Source organism: Suricata suricatta, chromosome 6 (genome assembly GCF_006229205.1).
Source record: "Suricata suricatta isolate VVHF042 chromosome 6, meerkat_22Aug2017_6uvM2_HiC, whole genome shotgun sequence".
Classification (NCBI taxonomy): Eukaryota; Metazoa; Chordata; class Mammalia; order Carnivora; family Herpestidae; genus Suricata; species Suricata suricatta.
In genome coordinates this window covers 77,116,961-77,132,825 of record NC_043705.1, presented here as the reverse complement: position 1 = coordinate 77,132,825, position 15,865 = coordinate 77,116,961, and the positions used below count along the sequence as shown (strand labels likewise).

The following is a 15,865-nucleotide window of genomic DNA, read 5'->3' as shown; positions in this document are numbered from 1 at the left end:
ATGCTAAGCGAAATAAGTCAGGCAGAGAAGGACAGATACCATATGTTTGCACTCATAGGTCTAACAGGAGAACAGGAGAAACCTAATGGAGGACCAGGGGGAGGGGAAGAGGGGAAGAGGGAAAGAGAGTTGGGGAGAGAGAGGGACGCAAAACTTGAGAGACTATGCTGAAAATGAACTGAGGCTTGAAGGGGGAGGGGGGAAAAGAGGTGGTGGTAATGGAGGAAGGCACTTGTGGGGAAGAGCACTGGGTGTTTTATGGAAACTAATTTGACAATAAACTACTTAAAAAAAAATAAAGTCACTTGCCACTAAAGTGAGGGGAAATGGTTCTTCTTGGAATCCAAGTCAAAGGAGATGAGGCTTATCAAATGGAATAGGTGACAATGATTTTCTTCAATCTAGGTCATTTTGAATGTGCTACTGAATGTCACAGACAGCTTAGCAAGAAAGTAGTAGTAAAACTACCAGAAGTATTTTTGTTTCAAATAATTAAGGACTTGTATACTCAAAAAGGAATTAAATATTGGAACAAAATTATGTGGAGCTGTGGACATTTAATAATATAATGAAGGGTTAGGGACCGAAACTGTTTGCTTACTTAGGTAATTACAGCAGATGATTTACATTGAGAATCAATCAGTATTTTTCAGGTGTTTAAAAATTATTCCAATTGAAATGTCATCTGCTTAATTTTGAAAACAAAGTTTTTATCTTATATTTTCTATTTGTGATTAGACTAAAATGTTCAAGGCTACTTAAATTTAAGTGAATGACTTCATAATTGGCTAATTTTTACTTGGCAATTAAAATGCAGACAAAATATAGGTCCAACAATTGTTGAGAGTGTTTTAGGGTATGGCAATTTAATAATGAGGATAAATAATAATAGCAATGAAAATCATTATTCACAGGGAATTTTCTGTGTTCAAGGCACAGTTTGTATCATATTTTTATATCAACTTATTCACTCATTTAATATAATCCCAAGTAGTCTCCCATGTCTTAGATCTTTTTAGCCATGCCTGAATTTCCCTTCTTACAGTCATTTTCTTGACTTATGCAATAGAATTGTGGAAATATTCTATACATTTCTTATTTAATTCTAACCATGACTTTGTGGAAGAGACTCTGTACTTGACATTTGTAGCAAACAGAAAGTCCTATCTTTGGCTCCTCATGATTCAGCTGATAATTAGCTGATGGAGTTATGGCAAATTATCTATAGATTTTGAATATGAAAGCAAGCTTAGCATTAAGGTAGTTTGTAGTTTAGAAGTTTTATGTTCTAAATCTTGGGAACATATGATCTTCAATCAATAATAGCTCTGGGAAGATGTAATTCAACAAGCGACTTTCCCTGAGCCTTTAGGGAAAGGATTCCAGAAGATAGCAGAGACTCTGGGTGGTGAGTGATGCCTCAGTGTCAGAAAACACATCCCATTAGCTTGCAAGAGAGAGCAACGGACAGTTATGTGGGAAAGAGTGCCAGAAAAAAATATCTAACACTTCTGCCAACACTGCATATGGACAGTATGGTAGGCACCTGAAACCAGAGCAATATGACTTTCAAGTGTCTTTCCCTAGGGTGCCCCTGGTCACTAACTGTAGCCTTTCTGCCATCTCAACAGGACTAGTTCTACTTCCTTGCCATCTCAATTTGAAAAAGTAATAAATGGATCTCCAAATACTTAACTTATTTCTAGGGCAACCCCATCTTAAGGCAGCTATAATTATTGGTAGCCATCAAAATATGACACAGTTTGGATTTAGAAATCTAAAATATCAATGACGGAACATAGTTACCATGCATCTCAAAACCAATACTTGCTTGATCTCCTAAGAGAGAGAAACTTTGTCCATAAACATGCCCTGGTGGATATATTTAATTTAACTTACTCACAAACTCTTAAAACCTATCTCTTTATGGCTAATGCAACCTATTGTGCACCACAAAATTTTCTTCACAAAAATATAGCTGCCAAAGTGTCAAGGCTTAAAGTCATTGTGTGGTGGTTTCCCCAATTCAAGTTGGATGATGTCTTTAGATGAAAATTGTTTCCAGAAATCACTCCTCAACACAAAGTATTGTTCATAACAGTTTTTTTTTTTGAGAATTTGTTTGAGTAGTCTTGTTTCATCATGCTGACATTGTAGGCAGATCTGTCAATTTTCCAATAACAAGTCTACTGAAACTTCAGATTTAAATTTATTTACATACTAAGGATGCCTGGGTGGTTCAGTTGGTTAAGCGTCCAACTTCAGCTCAGGTCATCATCTCACGGTTCGTGGGTTCGAGCCCTGCATCAGGCTCTGTGCTGACAGCTCAGAGCCAGGAGCCTGCTTCAGATTCTGTGTCTCCCTCTCTCTCTGCCCCTCCCCCACTTATACTCTGTTTCTCTGTCTCAATAATAAATAAAAACATAAAAAATTAAAACAAATAAATTTCTTTACATACTAGTATCATAATATGTTACAAAATAAGCCCTAAAAATGCTATAGGGGTACCTAAGACTTATTTACTCAGAATATAGTAGATGATAGAAATATCTTTAGGCTGAATTCCAGGGAAATCTTATTCACTGTCATTAAGGAGCTTGAATCAATTGAAGAAGAGTCTAAGTTCTTTAGGGCGATCCACTGAAGATATGCAATAGAGGATATATTTTAAATGGACAAAAAAAATCTGTAGTGTTGGATGTTTTATGGACATACTGTAAAGTTTTGCAAGTCCTTATGTTTTTCATAATTTTCCATGAATTAATAAACTGACCAGCATTTGATACAGAGGGTAAAACAACTTTTCATCTCAAAATAACTGCTTATTAAAGTGAAAATTGGTACAATATATATGCACCTTAAGCTCAAGGAGTACAAAACTGTCTTGAATTATTTTGTTATAAACAAAGATTTAATAAACATTCTTGTCCTACATACTAGAAGAAATGCTGCACTGAAAAGATTTATCTTACCACTTTCAATTGATATCTGATTGCCTGAAATTGGCCATGCATGTGTCAGTTTTAAGGAATCAAAGGAATTTACAAATTATAAAAAAATATAAAATGAACTTTAAAAAATCCCATATTGTAGCACGAATCTACATCTATGCAAAATTCTCTGGACTGAGAACTACCCAAAAGTCTAACCTAATCTATGAATCTGTTTTTATCTGAGGAATAGAAAACATCATTATTAAGTAGTCCTATAACTAATTACTGTGAAATAGTATAGTGGATATCTATTATTTTCTATTGCTTAGCTAATTTTTATCTTCCAACACTAGCACCCAGATTTCCCTTTATAGAACCACCCCTTCTTCTTGATCAGTAATTCTCTGTATGTGAGGTTGACCCTAACTTGTCATTCTATGAGGAGGCAGGAGTATCATATCAACCTGGCCATAAAGACTGTCTCAGAAATGGGCAGATTACATAAATTCAGCCTACCAGATGAAAATAGCAAATGGCTCTACACATTTTACTATAAATTTCAGAATGGAAAAAAATTCCTTTTGCCCTGGGATCATCAAGCTGGAGCTCTGGCAATTACTGGCTCATCAATTTCGAGAAAACCACCTGAGAATAAAAACAAAACACAGGGAAGTATGACTAAGATGCAAAAGGGAATGGATTTCTGATGATGTCACCTGAGAACCAATATCCTTTCATGTTCAATGCTAGATTGAACAGTTAGTATCTTTTTTGCTGAAGCCAGCTTCCAGTGGGTTTCTGTAATGTAAGATTTACAGAGTCCTGACCCACATAATTACACTCATAATTAGAGAGATAAAATAATCTTAAGGTATTAAGAAAAAAAAACAGCAAACTCTTCAGATGTGTGACTCTGTGGTCTCAAAGGCATGACACACATGGCTGACTGACTCACTCTATCCTTTCCAACCCATTTGTAGATGACTCAATCTCGATGTGCTTAAGAATTCTAATGTGACTCTTGTTAAAATGCAGATGGTGACTCAATAGGTTTTGGATGAGACTTGAGGTTCTGTATTTCCAATAAGACTCTCAGATGATTAGAGACCACTACAGTGGAAAGAACTTGAAGTAATAAAAAGTCACTGCATGTTAGAAGTTGGAAATCCAAAGAATACACTCCTCAGACTTCTTTAGCTTGGATTTGGATTGTAGCTTAGTACCTACTAAGCAGACATATAGCAGAAGATTTAGAGAAAATTTATGAAGTGGAGAATGTTCCTATTCTTCAGCTAATCCTCATGCTAGCAAGTGCTATTGTGGCATGGAACATTCTTTTTGCTGATAAAGATTATGGGTCAAGTAGTGTGGGCCTGGTGGTAATAGTTTTGGAAGTAGCTTCCTGGTCCTAAGGTAACAACCAGGGCAATGTGTTTGACAAACTAGCAGTTAGAGCAGCAAGTACCTGGTTCTTTAGGTTTCTAATCATAGTACAGCTCCCTTAGGAGCAAGTCTGGTGTGCTTTTTCTAGAAGACAGAGCCTGGAGTCTTCTCCAGTCCTTACATAATCTGGCTAACCAGTAATTCACCATGTTCAATCCCTTTCACTAAAAACTAACAAAAATACTTTTTATATGCTAAAGTTAAAAAGTACAAATTAGGGGTGACTGGGTATCTCAGTCTGGTTAAGCCTCTGTCTTTGGTTAAGGTCTTGATCTCGTGGTTCTTTAGTCGAGCCCTGCATTGGGCTCTGCGCTGACAGCTCAGAGCCTAGAGCCTGCTTCAGATTCTGTGTCTCCCTCTCTTTCTCTGCCTCTCGCCCTCTCATGCTCTGTCTCTCTCTCAAACATAAATAACAATAAAAACATAGTCTTTTTTAAAAAGTACAATTAAATACCTTCTCAGGGTATAAAAAAAGAGAGAAAATGCATGATGAAAGGGAAGGATAAAACAATACTTCTAATAGCAAAGCAGTGGCATGAGCTCTTGAGGAAACTAATCATTCTCCTTCTTGTGAGCTTTATGTATCTTACCAGAGAGGCTGGCTGGGTCACATCACATGAGCTAGCATGATGGCAGCATGGCTAGAGTGGTTATATGGTATTTAAAAGTCTGGATGCTTTTACTGGTTTAATAGTGACAAATGTCTATGAGGAGCAGGAAGGTGGCATAAGTGATGGAAATAGATTGGGTACATTTTAAATAGGCAGAGACCAGGCAATCTTTTGCTAGCATGAGTATCAATCCCAGCAGAACAATTAGTGTTCAAATTACAAATTAATATTATCCAGATTTTTAAATGTTTACAGTTACTGTTTTATCAAATGCTATGTTGACTTAATAGCATGTATTTCCTAGGATAGATTCACAATCATTTGGAAACTTTATTACTATTCCTATAAATTAATATTTCATGAACTTGAGCCTTAGTACATTTCCATATATGTCATATAAATATAGCCTAGTGTACAGTAAGAAATCAATAAAGGATTTCTATTACTATTCTTAGCTGTCTTTGTACTTCATAGAAATACAGAAAACCATTAAAAGCATAAGAAGCACATGACTTACAATTAGCCAGGTTATATAAATGTGCAGCATTAGTTTAGACAAAAATTCTATTTTAGAAGCAAATTAAATGTCAGTAACACTGAAAGCAGGTTACAGAACTACTCAAAATAGGTGTGTATTGACTTTGATATATGGAACCAAGATCAAAATTCTCCTCTGATGAGTAGCAAGTAAGTTCTACATTTTTAATTGATTTATTTTTACTTTCATCTGACCAACAAGTCATAAACAGTACACACCCATATAAACTATGGGTCAATATTGTATACTCAGTAGAGGATAGCATTTCAGGAATTAAAATGTTATCTATCTACAGGCTTCTAATTATGCAACAAATAAGTCACAGGAATAAATGGCATAGCATAAGGAATAGAGTAAGTGATACTGTACCAGGACAGATGATAGGTGCACTTATGGGGAGCATAGCATAAAATATGAATTTGTTGGATCACTATGCTGTACACCTGAAACTAATGCAACATTGTGTGTCAACCATTCTCATATTATAAAAATTTAATTAATTAACTACTAAAAATGTATCTATGAATGATGCACCTACTTGACTCATTATAGATTAATTACTGATAAAAACTTAGCTTATCATGTGCTTCTTTTAATTGGATTATAAAATTCATGGCCAGGATGAGACTAATATAAGTTGCCAAAAATGAAATATGCATTAATCAGTGAGATTAAGAATTGGATTTTGAAATATTATCTTTCAAAAGTGAATCATTTAAGTTTTATTTCAATCACATCAACCGTATAAATTTTATAAGCTAAAACATAACAGAGATGGATTTGAATGCACATGTCTATTCTTAAAATACAAATAAACTTGCATTTTTATGAATTTTTTGACAAAAAAGGGATTTTCTATTTTATTTTCCTCTTATGTTTACTTCAGTTTCTCCCTAATGAATGATGTAGAATTCAACTAGATCATTACCTGAGCCAAAGTTGGACTCTCAACTGACTGAGCCACTCAGGTGCCCCAAATTAATGCCCTTTAAACCCTTTTTATAATTTGACTATTACTTTTTGAGATGTATTATACCAAATTTTGGGTACTTATTTTATCATTGATTATGTACATGTATATGCTTAATGAACATGTACATTCTATATATCACATATATGTAACTTTTTTTGAGACCTAAAATGTTAGCTTCCACAGTAAGCTTCATTTATTTATTAATTTAGAAATACAACTTAGTTTCCAAAAAAATCTGAAGCTTTTATATATATATGCTTTTGTTGTTTCAGTTTACAGGCACTACAGTGTTTGAATACAGAAAATTATTCAACATAGAAATAACTATGCCAAGGAGCTGGAATACACTGTACAGCACAGTGGAATGTGAAGTGAAATTTGTTTTGAAGGATGGTTACTGTTCTGTTCCAAATTGGGGGGAAAAAGACACAGAGAAAACTACTTCTTCAACAATAACAGTACAACAGCAAAGAGCAGGGATTTACACAGCAAAAGTAAGAAAACCTAGTGTTTGATGGAATTGGAACACAAGATATCCAAAATGTGAGAGTGAGGGAGAGGTGATGACGTATGACTCGCCAATGACTTTGAACTTTATTTTAGAGATGGTGCAAAAGTTAGACCTCAAAATTCAAGGAATATATCAGAGATGAGTAAAACAGAGCAAAAACCTGGTAGTGGAAATATGAGATACAGGAGAAATTATGTATATTCTTAGTGTGATTGTGGGGGATAGAAGCCTGGGTGGGAAAGTGTCCAGGATTAAGGATAGTACTTGGTTTGTTTATTTTAATATGCACTGTCTATGGGTGCATTTGTCTGCTGATAGGAACAAGACTCCATGGCAATAAAGTAAAAGGACCTACTCATAAGTGGTTAAGAAATGCATAGAATACAGTGTTTATGTTTTTTATATACACCTCTTAATGTTAAAATCTATATAGAATGTAAATAGGGATGTACTGTATATAGAAGAGAGGATATGTGCAAAATAAAGCAAGGTTATATGTCTGTTACACAAGTGAGAGGGCATAGTTAAACATTAAGATAACCCATATGAATATGATCAATTCACAAACATAGGGCATGTGACTCTCTTGGGAATCTCTGCTCAGCTAATAGTGATGTTATAGACTGATTACTCTGTGGAGGTATGGACGTCAGGGTATATGCAGACCTTGGGAAATAGAACTCTCTTTCTCTGAAAAAACTGCCATTAGATCAAGGGTATCAGTGGGAATTATGTGCAGTTTTGGAAGTACAGAATTTCATGGTTGCAATCTGTCATATTCTATGAAAGAAGATAAGTGCACTTTAAAAGATTTTTGACAAATCATCAAGTGTTATTAAAACAATAAATCACCAACCTATAGTCTTTGAACATTTCTTTTAACACTATACTCTGGCCATTCCCTTTTTCATAACTTTCTTGGCTATTTATCTTCATGGTGCACCAAAGACCCATATCAAAATCATGGAAGCATTGCCATGTGATGAGTGTATCTACCAAATACTTCATTGTCAACTGGAAATATTCTCAATGGAAATTCAAGCTTGGCCTTTCTGTCAACTAAAACAATACTTTTACTATAGCAAGTACATTCAGATGTGATTTAAAAAACCTTAAAAAACAATGGGCATCATTTTGAAAGGGAACAATTCCCATAATTCATTAAAACACATTTCAATATTTTAAAACACAATTGTAACATAAAGTAGGTATTCTGACACAAATCTGTGACTTTCTTAGACTATGAATTTCTTTCACAACAAGATTTCCTAAAATAAAGTGCTTTGTAGCCTTAAACCATGATTTTAGTCAAAATAATTGCTGGTTCTAACTTCTGTAAAATTTGATTTAATTATAAATCTTGTTCTCTTTTTCTCTTCATAACTTCATTTGGTGAAGCCTCATTGTTGTGGGGTGTGTGTGTGTGTGTGTGTGTGTGTGTGTGTTTGGTTGTTTGTTTTGTTCTGTTTTTGCTTTTGATCCCCTTTTGCTCTTCTGTCAATTTTAAGTTCATTTTTCCTGAGCTTCCTCTCCTGTCAAGAGGATTATATTGCGCACAATTATTCTTCAAAATAGGGTCAACTATCATTTCACTTGTTACCATGGGTTATGAATGCTGATAGCTCACTTATCTCATTGTTGCCACCAAAGTAGATGCCTAAGAAAATCTCACTCCTACAATGGACTGTGAAAGACTTTTAGCTCAAAACTCATAGCTACACATGCTTTCGAAGTGAATGTTTTTTTTTAATTTTATGTCTTTATTTTTGAGAGAGAGAGAGAGAGAGAGAGAGAGAGACAGACAGACAGACAGAGAATGGGCTGGAGAAGAGCAAAGACAGAGGGACACAGAATCTGAAGCAGGCTCTAGACTCCGAGCTGTCAGCACAGAGCCTGACGCGGGACTCGAACCCACAGACGGTGAGATCATGACCTGAGCTGAAGTCGGACGCTTAACCGACTGAGCCCCCCAGGCGCCCCTCGAAGTGAATGTTTTGATAGGGATGAATTAATTCTTGTATACTTGAGACCACAAAACCTACAGCAGATCTACTCAAAAAGATATGTGTGGTTTAGATGCAACAAGGCAATATTAAACAAATGTGACATGTTTGCCTAACGAGAGAGAGAGAGAGTAGAATAAGGGGAAGACTAACGGCACTCTGCTCAAATCTTCTTGGAACAATCCACTCTATTTCTGGACACTTTGATTTATAAGGATTTAAGAGAGATATTAACAAACTTTGGTTTACTTTTTTTAAGTAATTAGAATGGTGATTTGGAACCATATCATGTGAGATATGTTCCAAAGGAATTGGGATGTTTACCCAGGCATTGAACTAGATGCAGGAAGAATAAATCTTTAAATATTTGAAAAGGTGTTATAAGAAAAAATGATTGAATGTACCTTGTATTTTTCCAAGGCGTAGATATAGAAATGAAAGAGTAGAAGACTTACAAAGATATTTTAAACTCCATTTAGGAAGTATATTATAAGCATCAGAATTTTACCTAGATTGAATTTCACATATATGGACCTGTCTGTCCATCTATCTATATAATTATGAACTAGTAAATGACAGGTAGTCTTCTAGACCCTAAAAGTAAATCAATATATAAAACAAAATGTCCTTTTCTTGAGTGCATATTCTAGAAAAATTCAGAATTCAGTGGTAATAATATGAAATTACAAGTTTTATGAAAGAACAAATATACCCAAAAATGGAAAATCATCTTTCCATATATACAAATGCACTGAATTGCTGGTTATTAACCCAGCTTCATCACTATCCACTTTTAAGGAGTCCTCTCAATTACAGAATTGTTGGGATATACATCTGCCATAATTTTCTTCCTTTTATGGTCTTAGCTTAAAGTCTTTCAAGAAGAAGCCATTATTATCCAGAGATAATGACCGCCATGCTTGTGAGACAATCAAAGGCATTTGCTTCTTCAGGTTAACTTGTGAATAACTTGCTTTGCCACTGTGAACTGATAACTATTTATCAAAGATTCTAGCTTTGCGATTCTCACTAACAGTGATAATAGTTTTCCTAACCCCACTTCTCCATACCTTTCAATGACTGCATAAACATCTATTCAACAGTATTAAAAACTTCAGCATTTTCAATTAATGCAAAGCCTTCTGTATTCCTAAATTAACACTGAGTGATACATATATAGCTACAAGATGATTTCAGGGGGAAAACAATCTTCAAAAAGGATAATCTAGAATTGGTTCTCTATGCCGATTGGTCTAAAGTCAATAAAGTCTTCTTTGACACTGGAATGAGAGAGTCATGAACCTATATTCAGTTCCCAGATATAAGCCAATTCCAGACCTAGATCTTCATGAAAGAGAGAGGCAAGGACCACTTCATCAAGGAGCTTCAAATGCCGCCACAATTATATAGTATAACACCTCTCCCAGTCTTTTTCAAGTGAACCTTAACCCATTTACCAGAATGAATATTTTTTTGGGAGGGTGGAGAAAAATAAAAAACTTTTCATGGATAACTTGGCACTACCTCTCAACTGGACTTGATTCCTTGGGACCAGAAACACTCCTCTGGCTCACCAGCAAAAAACAAAAACAAAAACAAAAACAAAAACCAACAACAACAAAAAAAAGCTATTGGTAGTGAGATGATAAATAGAGATTTTGTCATGGTCCATTGCATAGTGTACCTGGTGGGTCACATAAGTACTGTGTGTGTGTGTGTGTGTGTGTGTGTGTTTTGCCAGTTCCCAGATATACACTATGAACAGATAAATTCCACACTGTCAGAATTCTCACATTAGTCCCATGATAAATGAAGTGTGGACTATCAGGATGGAAAAGGTTAAACGCAAGTCCCTGGAATTCCCTCTTCTTACCAAAAGAATAAGCCAAAAGTAATATACCATATCCTGGAAGACCCGCAGAGATTAATATCATAATCAAAGACCTGAAAGATACAATGGTAGATACTACATTTACATTCCCAAACTCCTATTTGGCCTGTGCCAAAGAAATACTGATCTTGGAGAATTAAGGTGGGTTTCCAGAAAATTCTTACAATTGTAGCTGAATTCCAGATATGGTTACTTAATAGGAAAAATACCTCTAGTAATGCTTTATATGTTTCTATTAATTTAGAGAATGCTGTTGTTTTTTAATTTTAGAGCAGAAGTACCTTACCTCCCTACCTCTATCATCACTTAGTCCTTACAGACTTTATCTTTCCATTACTCAGTATCTCATTCTGATACTCTATTGTATGACTTCATCTGTATTGATGACCTCACGCTCATTGGATGTGGTGAGCAAGAAAAATAAAATACCCTAGCAGCCCTGTTAATATTTATGTGTGTCAGAGAATATAGTCTAGTCTTCCAAGGTTTAAGGGACTATCACCTCAGTAAAGTTTATAAGTCTAGTGGCTTGCATCAAGTTGAGATATATATGACAGTAAAGGATAATTATGCTGCAATTTGTAACCGCTAATATTAAAAAGGGGAAGTGATACTGTGGGTATTTTTGGAGTCTAAAAGCAACTTGTCCCATGAATATGACATTTGAGTATGTCACTTTAGTTCATCAACTGAGCAACCTATAAGGAGAAAGAAGTGTCATAAATGAAAGTACATATTGCCACAAAAGGTGGTTATATAATCATGTAATTCTAATGGTACTTAAGATGTTTATGGCAAATAGAGATGATCTATGAGATTTCTACATTTTTCCAATAGGAAAACTGTATACTCCCTTAGGGATCTGGAAAATAGCCATACCCTCTTCACCATATAATCCTTCTTCTTCTTCTTCTTTTATAACAGCCTTTAAAAGACAATGAATCCTTTACTAACATACATAAAGGTATGATGCATCCTAAGATGTTTGTACATTGTCTGACCTACCAAACCATAAAGTTGGACATACAAAAAACTACATAACTATCATGTGCAAATAATCAGCATAGCTTTAGAACATATTCTAGTCAAAAGTAATTTGCATGAGACATTGATCAAATTTCACTCATATCACTCCTGCTTCCACACTCCTACCCATAGCAACGTGAGCAATTGCCTATGTCCAATGGACTTGGAGAGACAATACTTAGGGTTGTTTTCAGATAGTTCCACATGACATTCTGGCACCATTCAAGAGATGATGGCTCAGGGAGTGTAACTTCTTAGTAGGGAAGGGATATATTCCCAGTGAAATGATTTAAAAAAGCGCATTTGGTTATTCACTTTGCTTGGAGGAGGAATGATCAGGGATATGGGTCTATCCCAGTTCAACAGCAGTTAATAATGGTTTGATCGATTGTTGAGGGACTTGAAAGAGCATAATTGGAAAAGTGGAGATCTGGGTTAAAGATATGTGTAGGGTCCCTTAACAGACATAGAATAATTATATCCACATCTCATGTAAACATTCACTAAAAGAAATCTACCACAGAGGAAACTCTCAATAATCACATGGACAAAAGATAACATTATATGTGGATGTCAGTCAGTCTCTCCCTCTACCATCCAGTTATTGAATAATCAGCTTATGAATCACAGCAAAGGTGAATGTTATATGCAATCATACCAATATGCTTTAATTTTCACCAAAGATATTCCAGCTGCAGCTATTATTGAATTTAAAGAAACAAACACACACACAAACTGCCAAGAGTAGAAATCAGTGCTAAACTTTTTATTTGGCAAAATGTTCCAAGGAACAGTAATTAGCCAGCCTCCTTGGGGAATGGAGCCATATAAAGAGTTCAGCCAGTAATCTCACGGCTAGACTACAGAGGCTACTGTTTTCTGTTAATTTTAATTTGATAAAAAGTATTAAAAGATACCCAAGAATTTGCCCTATCCACACACAGAAAGAACCAATATTTTGTGTAGATAATTGAAAATCCAATAGAGGCAAGTCTTATTGATTCAGACCCTTCAGGGTACCCCACTAGGTAAATAATAATGATAAATGCAGATGCTGAGGTGTGCTTAGGTGATTCAGTCAGTTGAGTGTTGACTCTTGATTTTAGGTCAGGTAATGATTCCAGGGTCATGGGATCAGCCCGGTGTTAGACTCTGCACTCAATATAAAGCCTGCTTAAGACACTTTGCCTCTTTCTCTCTCTCTTTCTTTCTTGGCCCCTTTCATTGCCTGTGCACTCCCTACCTCCCTCTATCGTCTCCTTCCTTCCTTCCTCCCTCCCTCTCTCTCTAAGAACAAAACAAACCCCTCCCAAATGCAGATGCTGAAAGCAATGAGATCATTGAACAAATGGTGATAAAAGGAAAATATAAATCCAAATATAACCACACATTGCAGCATCTAATACAGTAATGTCCATGACTATTTTCTTACTTACTTGACAAGAATGTATTTGTATATAATCAACTGATATTTCCCTTGCCCATTGCCCACCTACCTAATATCGAGGTGGATTAATTGTGGCTACATTATAATTCAGTTTACATTAGCATGTTAAGGGAGACCATGATTAAGCTAGAAAAATGATTTAGAACTCAGAAATCATAAAAGTGCCTTTTGGGGCAATGAAAATTGGTCTAGGGTTGTACTAAAAATAGTTACAGCAGATTAGGAACAGCACTGCCTATTCTTAAAAGATTAGATAGAATTTAAAGGGAACATATATGAATACTAAATTGGCAAAGGGTGGACTCTGATGATTTGCATGGTTTAAGTAATACCTCTTCCGTGTCACAGAGGAGGAGACAGAAAAATATATTCCAGAATCCCCTTCTATCTGTAGTTTCCAGGTTGAAGTTGGTATGAAGCACTGTCATAGGTGCCCAGACTAATATATTTGATAAATATACACTTGAATATGTTTGCAGGTATTTTAATAATTCATGCATATCATAAAACACACAGTTTACGGTGTTTTAGATTTCCATAAGAGCTGTTTTTGCAAGCTCTCTCATGTAGTCGCTTATCTCCAAACTATTTTTACATCTATCTTGTTGCGGTATGTATATCTAGTTTGTTGCTTCTTACAGTAATCTTATTACAGTATTCTTATAGTAATCTATAGTATATACCTACCATGTATTTCTCTCCTTTTCCTCTATAGATGAGATTTAGATATGTTCCAACTCACTGCTATCACAAAGAATTCCATAATAAATATCCTTCCTTACACATCTTACATGGAGAAAATATAAATATATTTCTTTGGGACATTTGCAAAAATTATTGTGTTGTATGGCATAGTTCAAAGTCTATTTTACCTTCCTTCTCTTAAACTTCACCACAGAGCCTAGAAGGCACATTCTATGTGTCCCAGAATATGCACTAAGTTCTGACAGTTACAAGCACTCATTTGTAAGGTATGAAAAAGTCAGAAGTTAGTTTCCTGTCTCTTCTGTCTGTTTTCTACTGACACACCATGTAAGTCATTTTTAGCTTGTGCTGCTACTTTATTAATGAAGGAAAGTAGTAACCTACACATTGTCTTGCATTCTCCTCTTCTAAAATTTTCTACTTCTTGTAATGTATAAGTGGATTTGATTTTTACAATGTGAAGAGATTTTATATAGTAGGTTTTGAATCCATGTGGACATTTCTAAGGGTCCTAGTGTAACATTACCTTGAAAGAAACAGGACCTGTCAGATTATAGGTTTCAAATTTTCATTGATTATCATTTATGGTAATGGTAGATTAATCACTTGGAGAAAAATTTGCATTAAACAAGCTCTCTGCATCTCATACATTAAATCAGAAGGCAACACAATAAAGTAGGGAATATAATAGGATACTTGGGTTCATAATCACTCCCTTTAGGCAAAGTTGTTTGAGAAGTCAAATTAAAATCAGAATATTGCTTTATACTAGATAATAACAAGGGTTAGAGGTAGATTGTAAAATCTTTATGATTAATGTCCTCAAGCCATGAACATTGGATGCATCCATCTCCTCTATAATGACAGATCTGCTATACAGCCTAGACATATTTTCATGAGTCTGGTCACTTTCTACCCTGGTTAGGGATGGACACATACTGCCAATTTGGTTTGATTAGATTGCTTGACTTTTATAAATCATGTGCAAATTATCTTCCCTAAATAACACATTGTATCTTCTGAAAGAACAGCTTTCCTACGCATACAAAGATACAAAATCTTTTGAAAGTCATGATTCAAACAGGACCCTTATAACTCTAAAGATTCTAACAGGTAAAATTTCCCTCTAATGGACATATATTGGATGTTCATTCCTATTATATGCTTGTAGATTTGCCAGCAAATTTTACATATTTAAATAACATTTGTTTAATGACTGAACTTACAGTTCCTTTTTTTTAACCTGATTACTCACTTTATCATTACATATTGATATAGGCCATTTCTTTTCTTCAAGAGTAGTTTTAACTTTAGATGTCTGGATAATTTCTAGCAGCTCCATGTCCCACATAAAACTGAAATTTTACTTTGGTAATATACAAAGCAATAATATTAAAATAAATGGTGTGCAACATTATTAAAAATATAATTTATTAGCACTTTATAGTTTTAAGACTAGTTATGCACATATAAAATGACTTGAAGTCACTTATATTTACATAGTCAAATTAGCTCAGGTAATATTATATTATTTTAATGTATCTCTTCTAACATTTAATATAATTCATATAAATGATTTTTTTTAAATTCTTGAATAGATGCTTAAATCATAGCTTTGAATGGAATACAATTGTAGATAACATTAGACCTTCAAAGGTCTTAAGAATTAAATAGGTAATGATGTTCCATTTCCTCCCCATCTATGTATTATAAATTACAAAATTTTATTACATGTTTGCTGAAATTAAGATGACACTTCCTTGTATGTACAGTAAATGGAACAA

At 34.8% G+C, this 15,865-nt stretch overlaps 1 pseudogene; it reads right to left on the bottom strand.

The window, feature by feature from the left end:
* The window catches only part of LOC115293477, a 48,401-nt pseudogene extending 32,978 nt beyond the window's left edge, over window positions 1-15,423 (bottom strand).
* Between the last annotated feature and the right edge of the window lie 442 nt (window positions 15,424-15,865).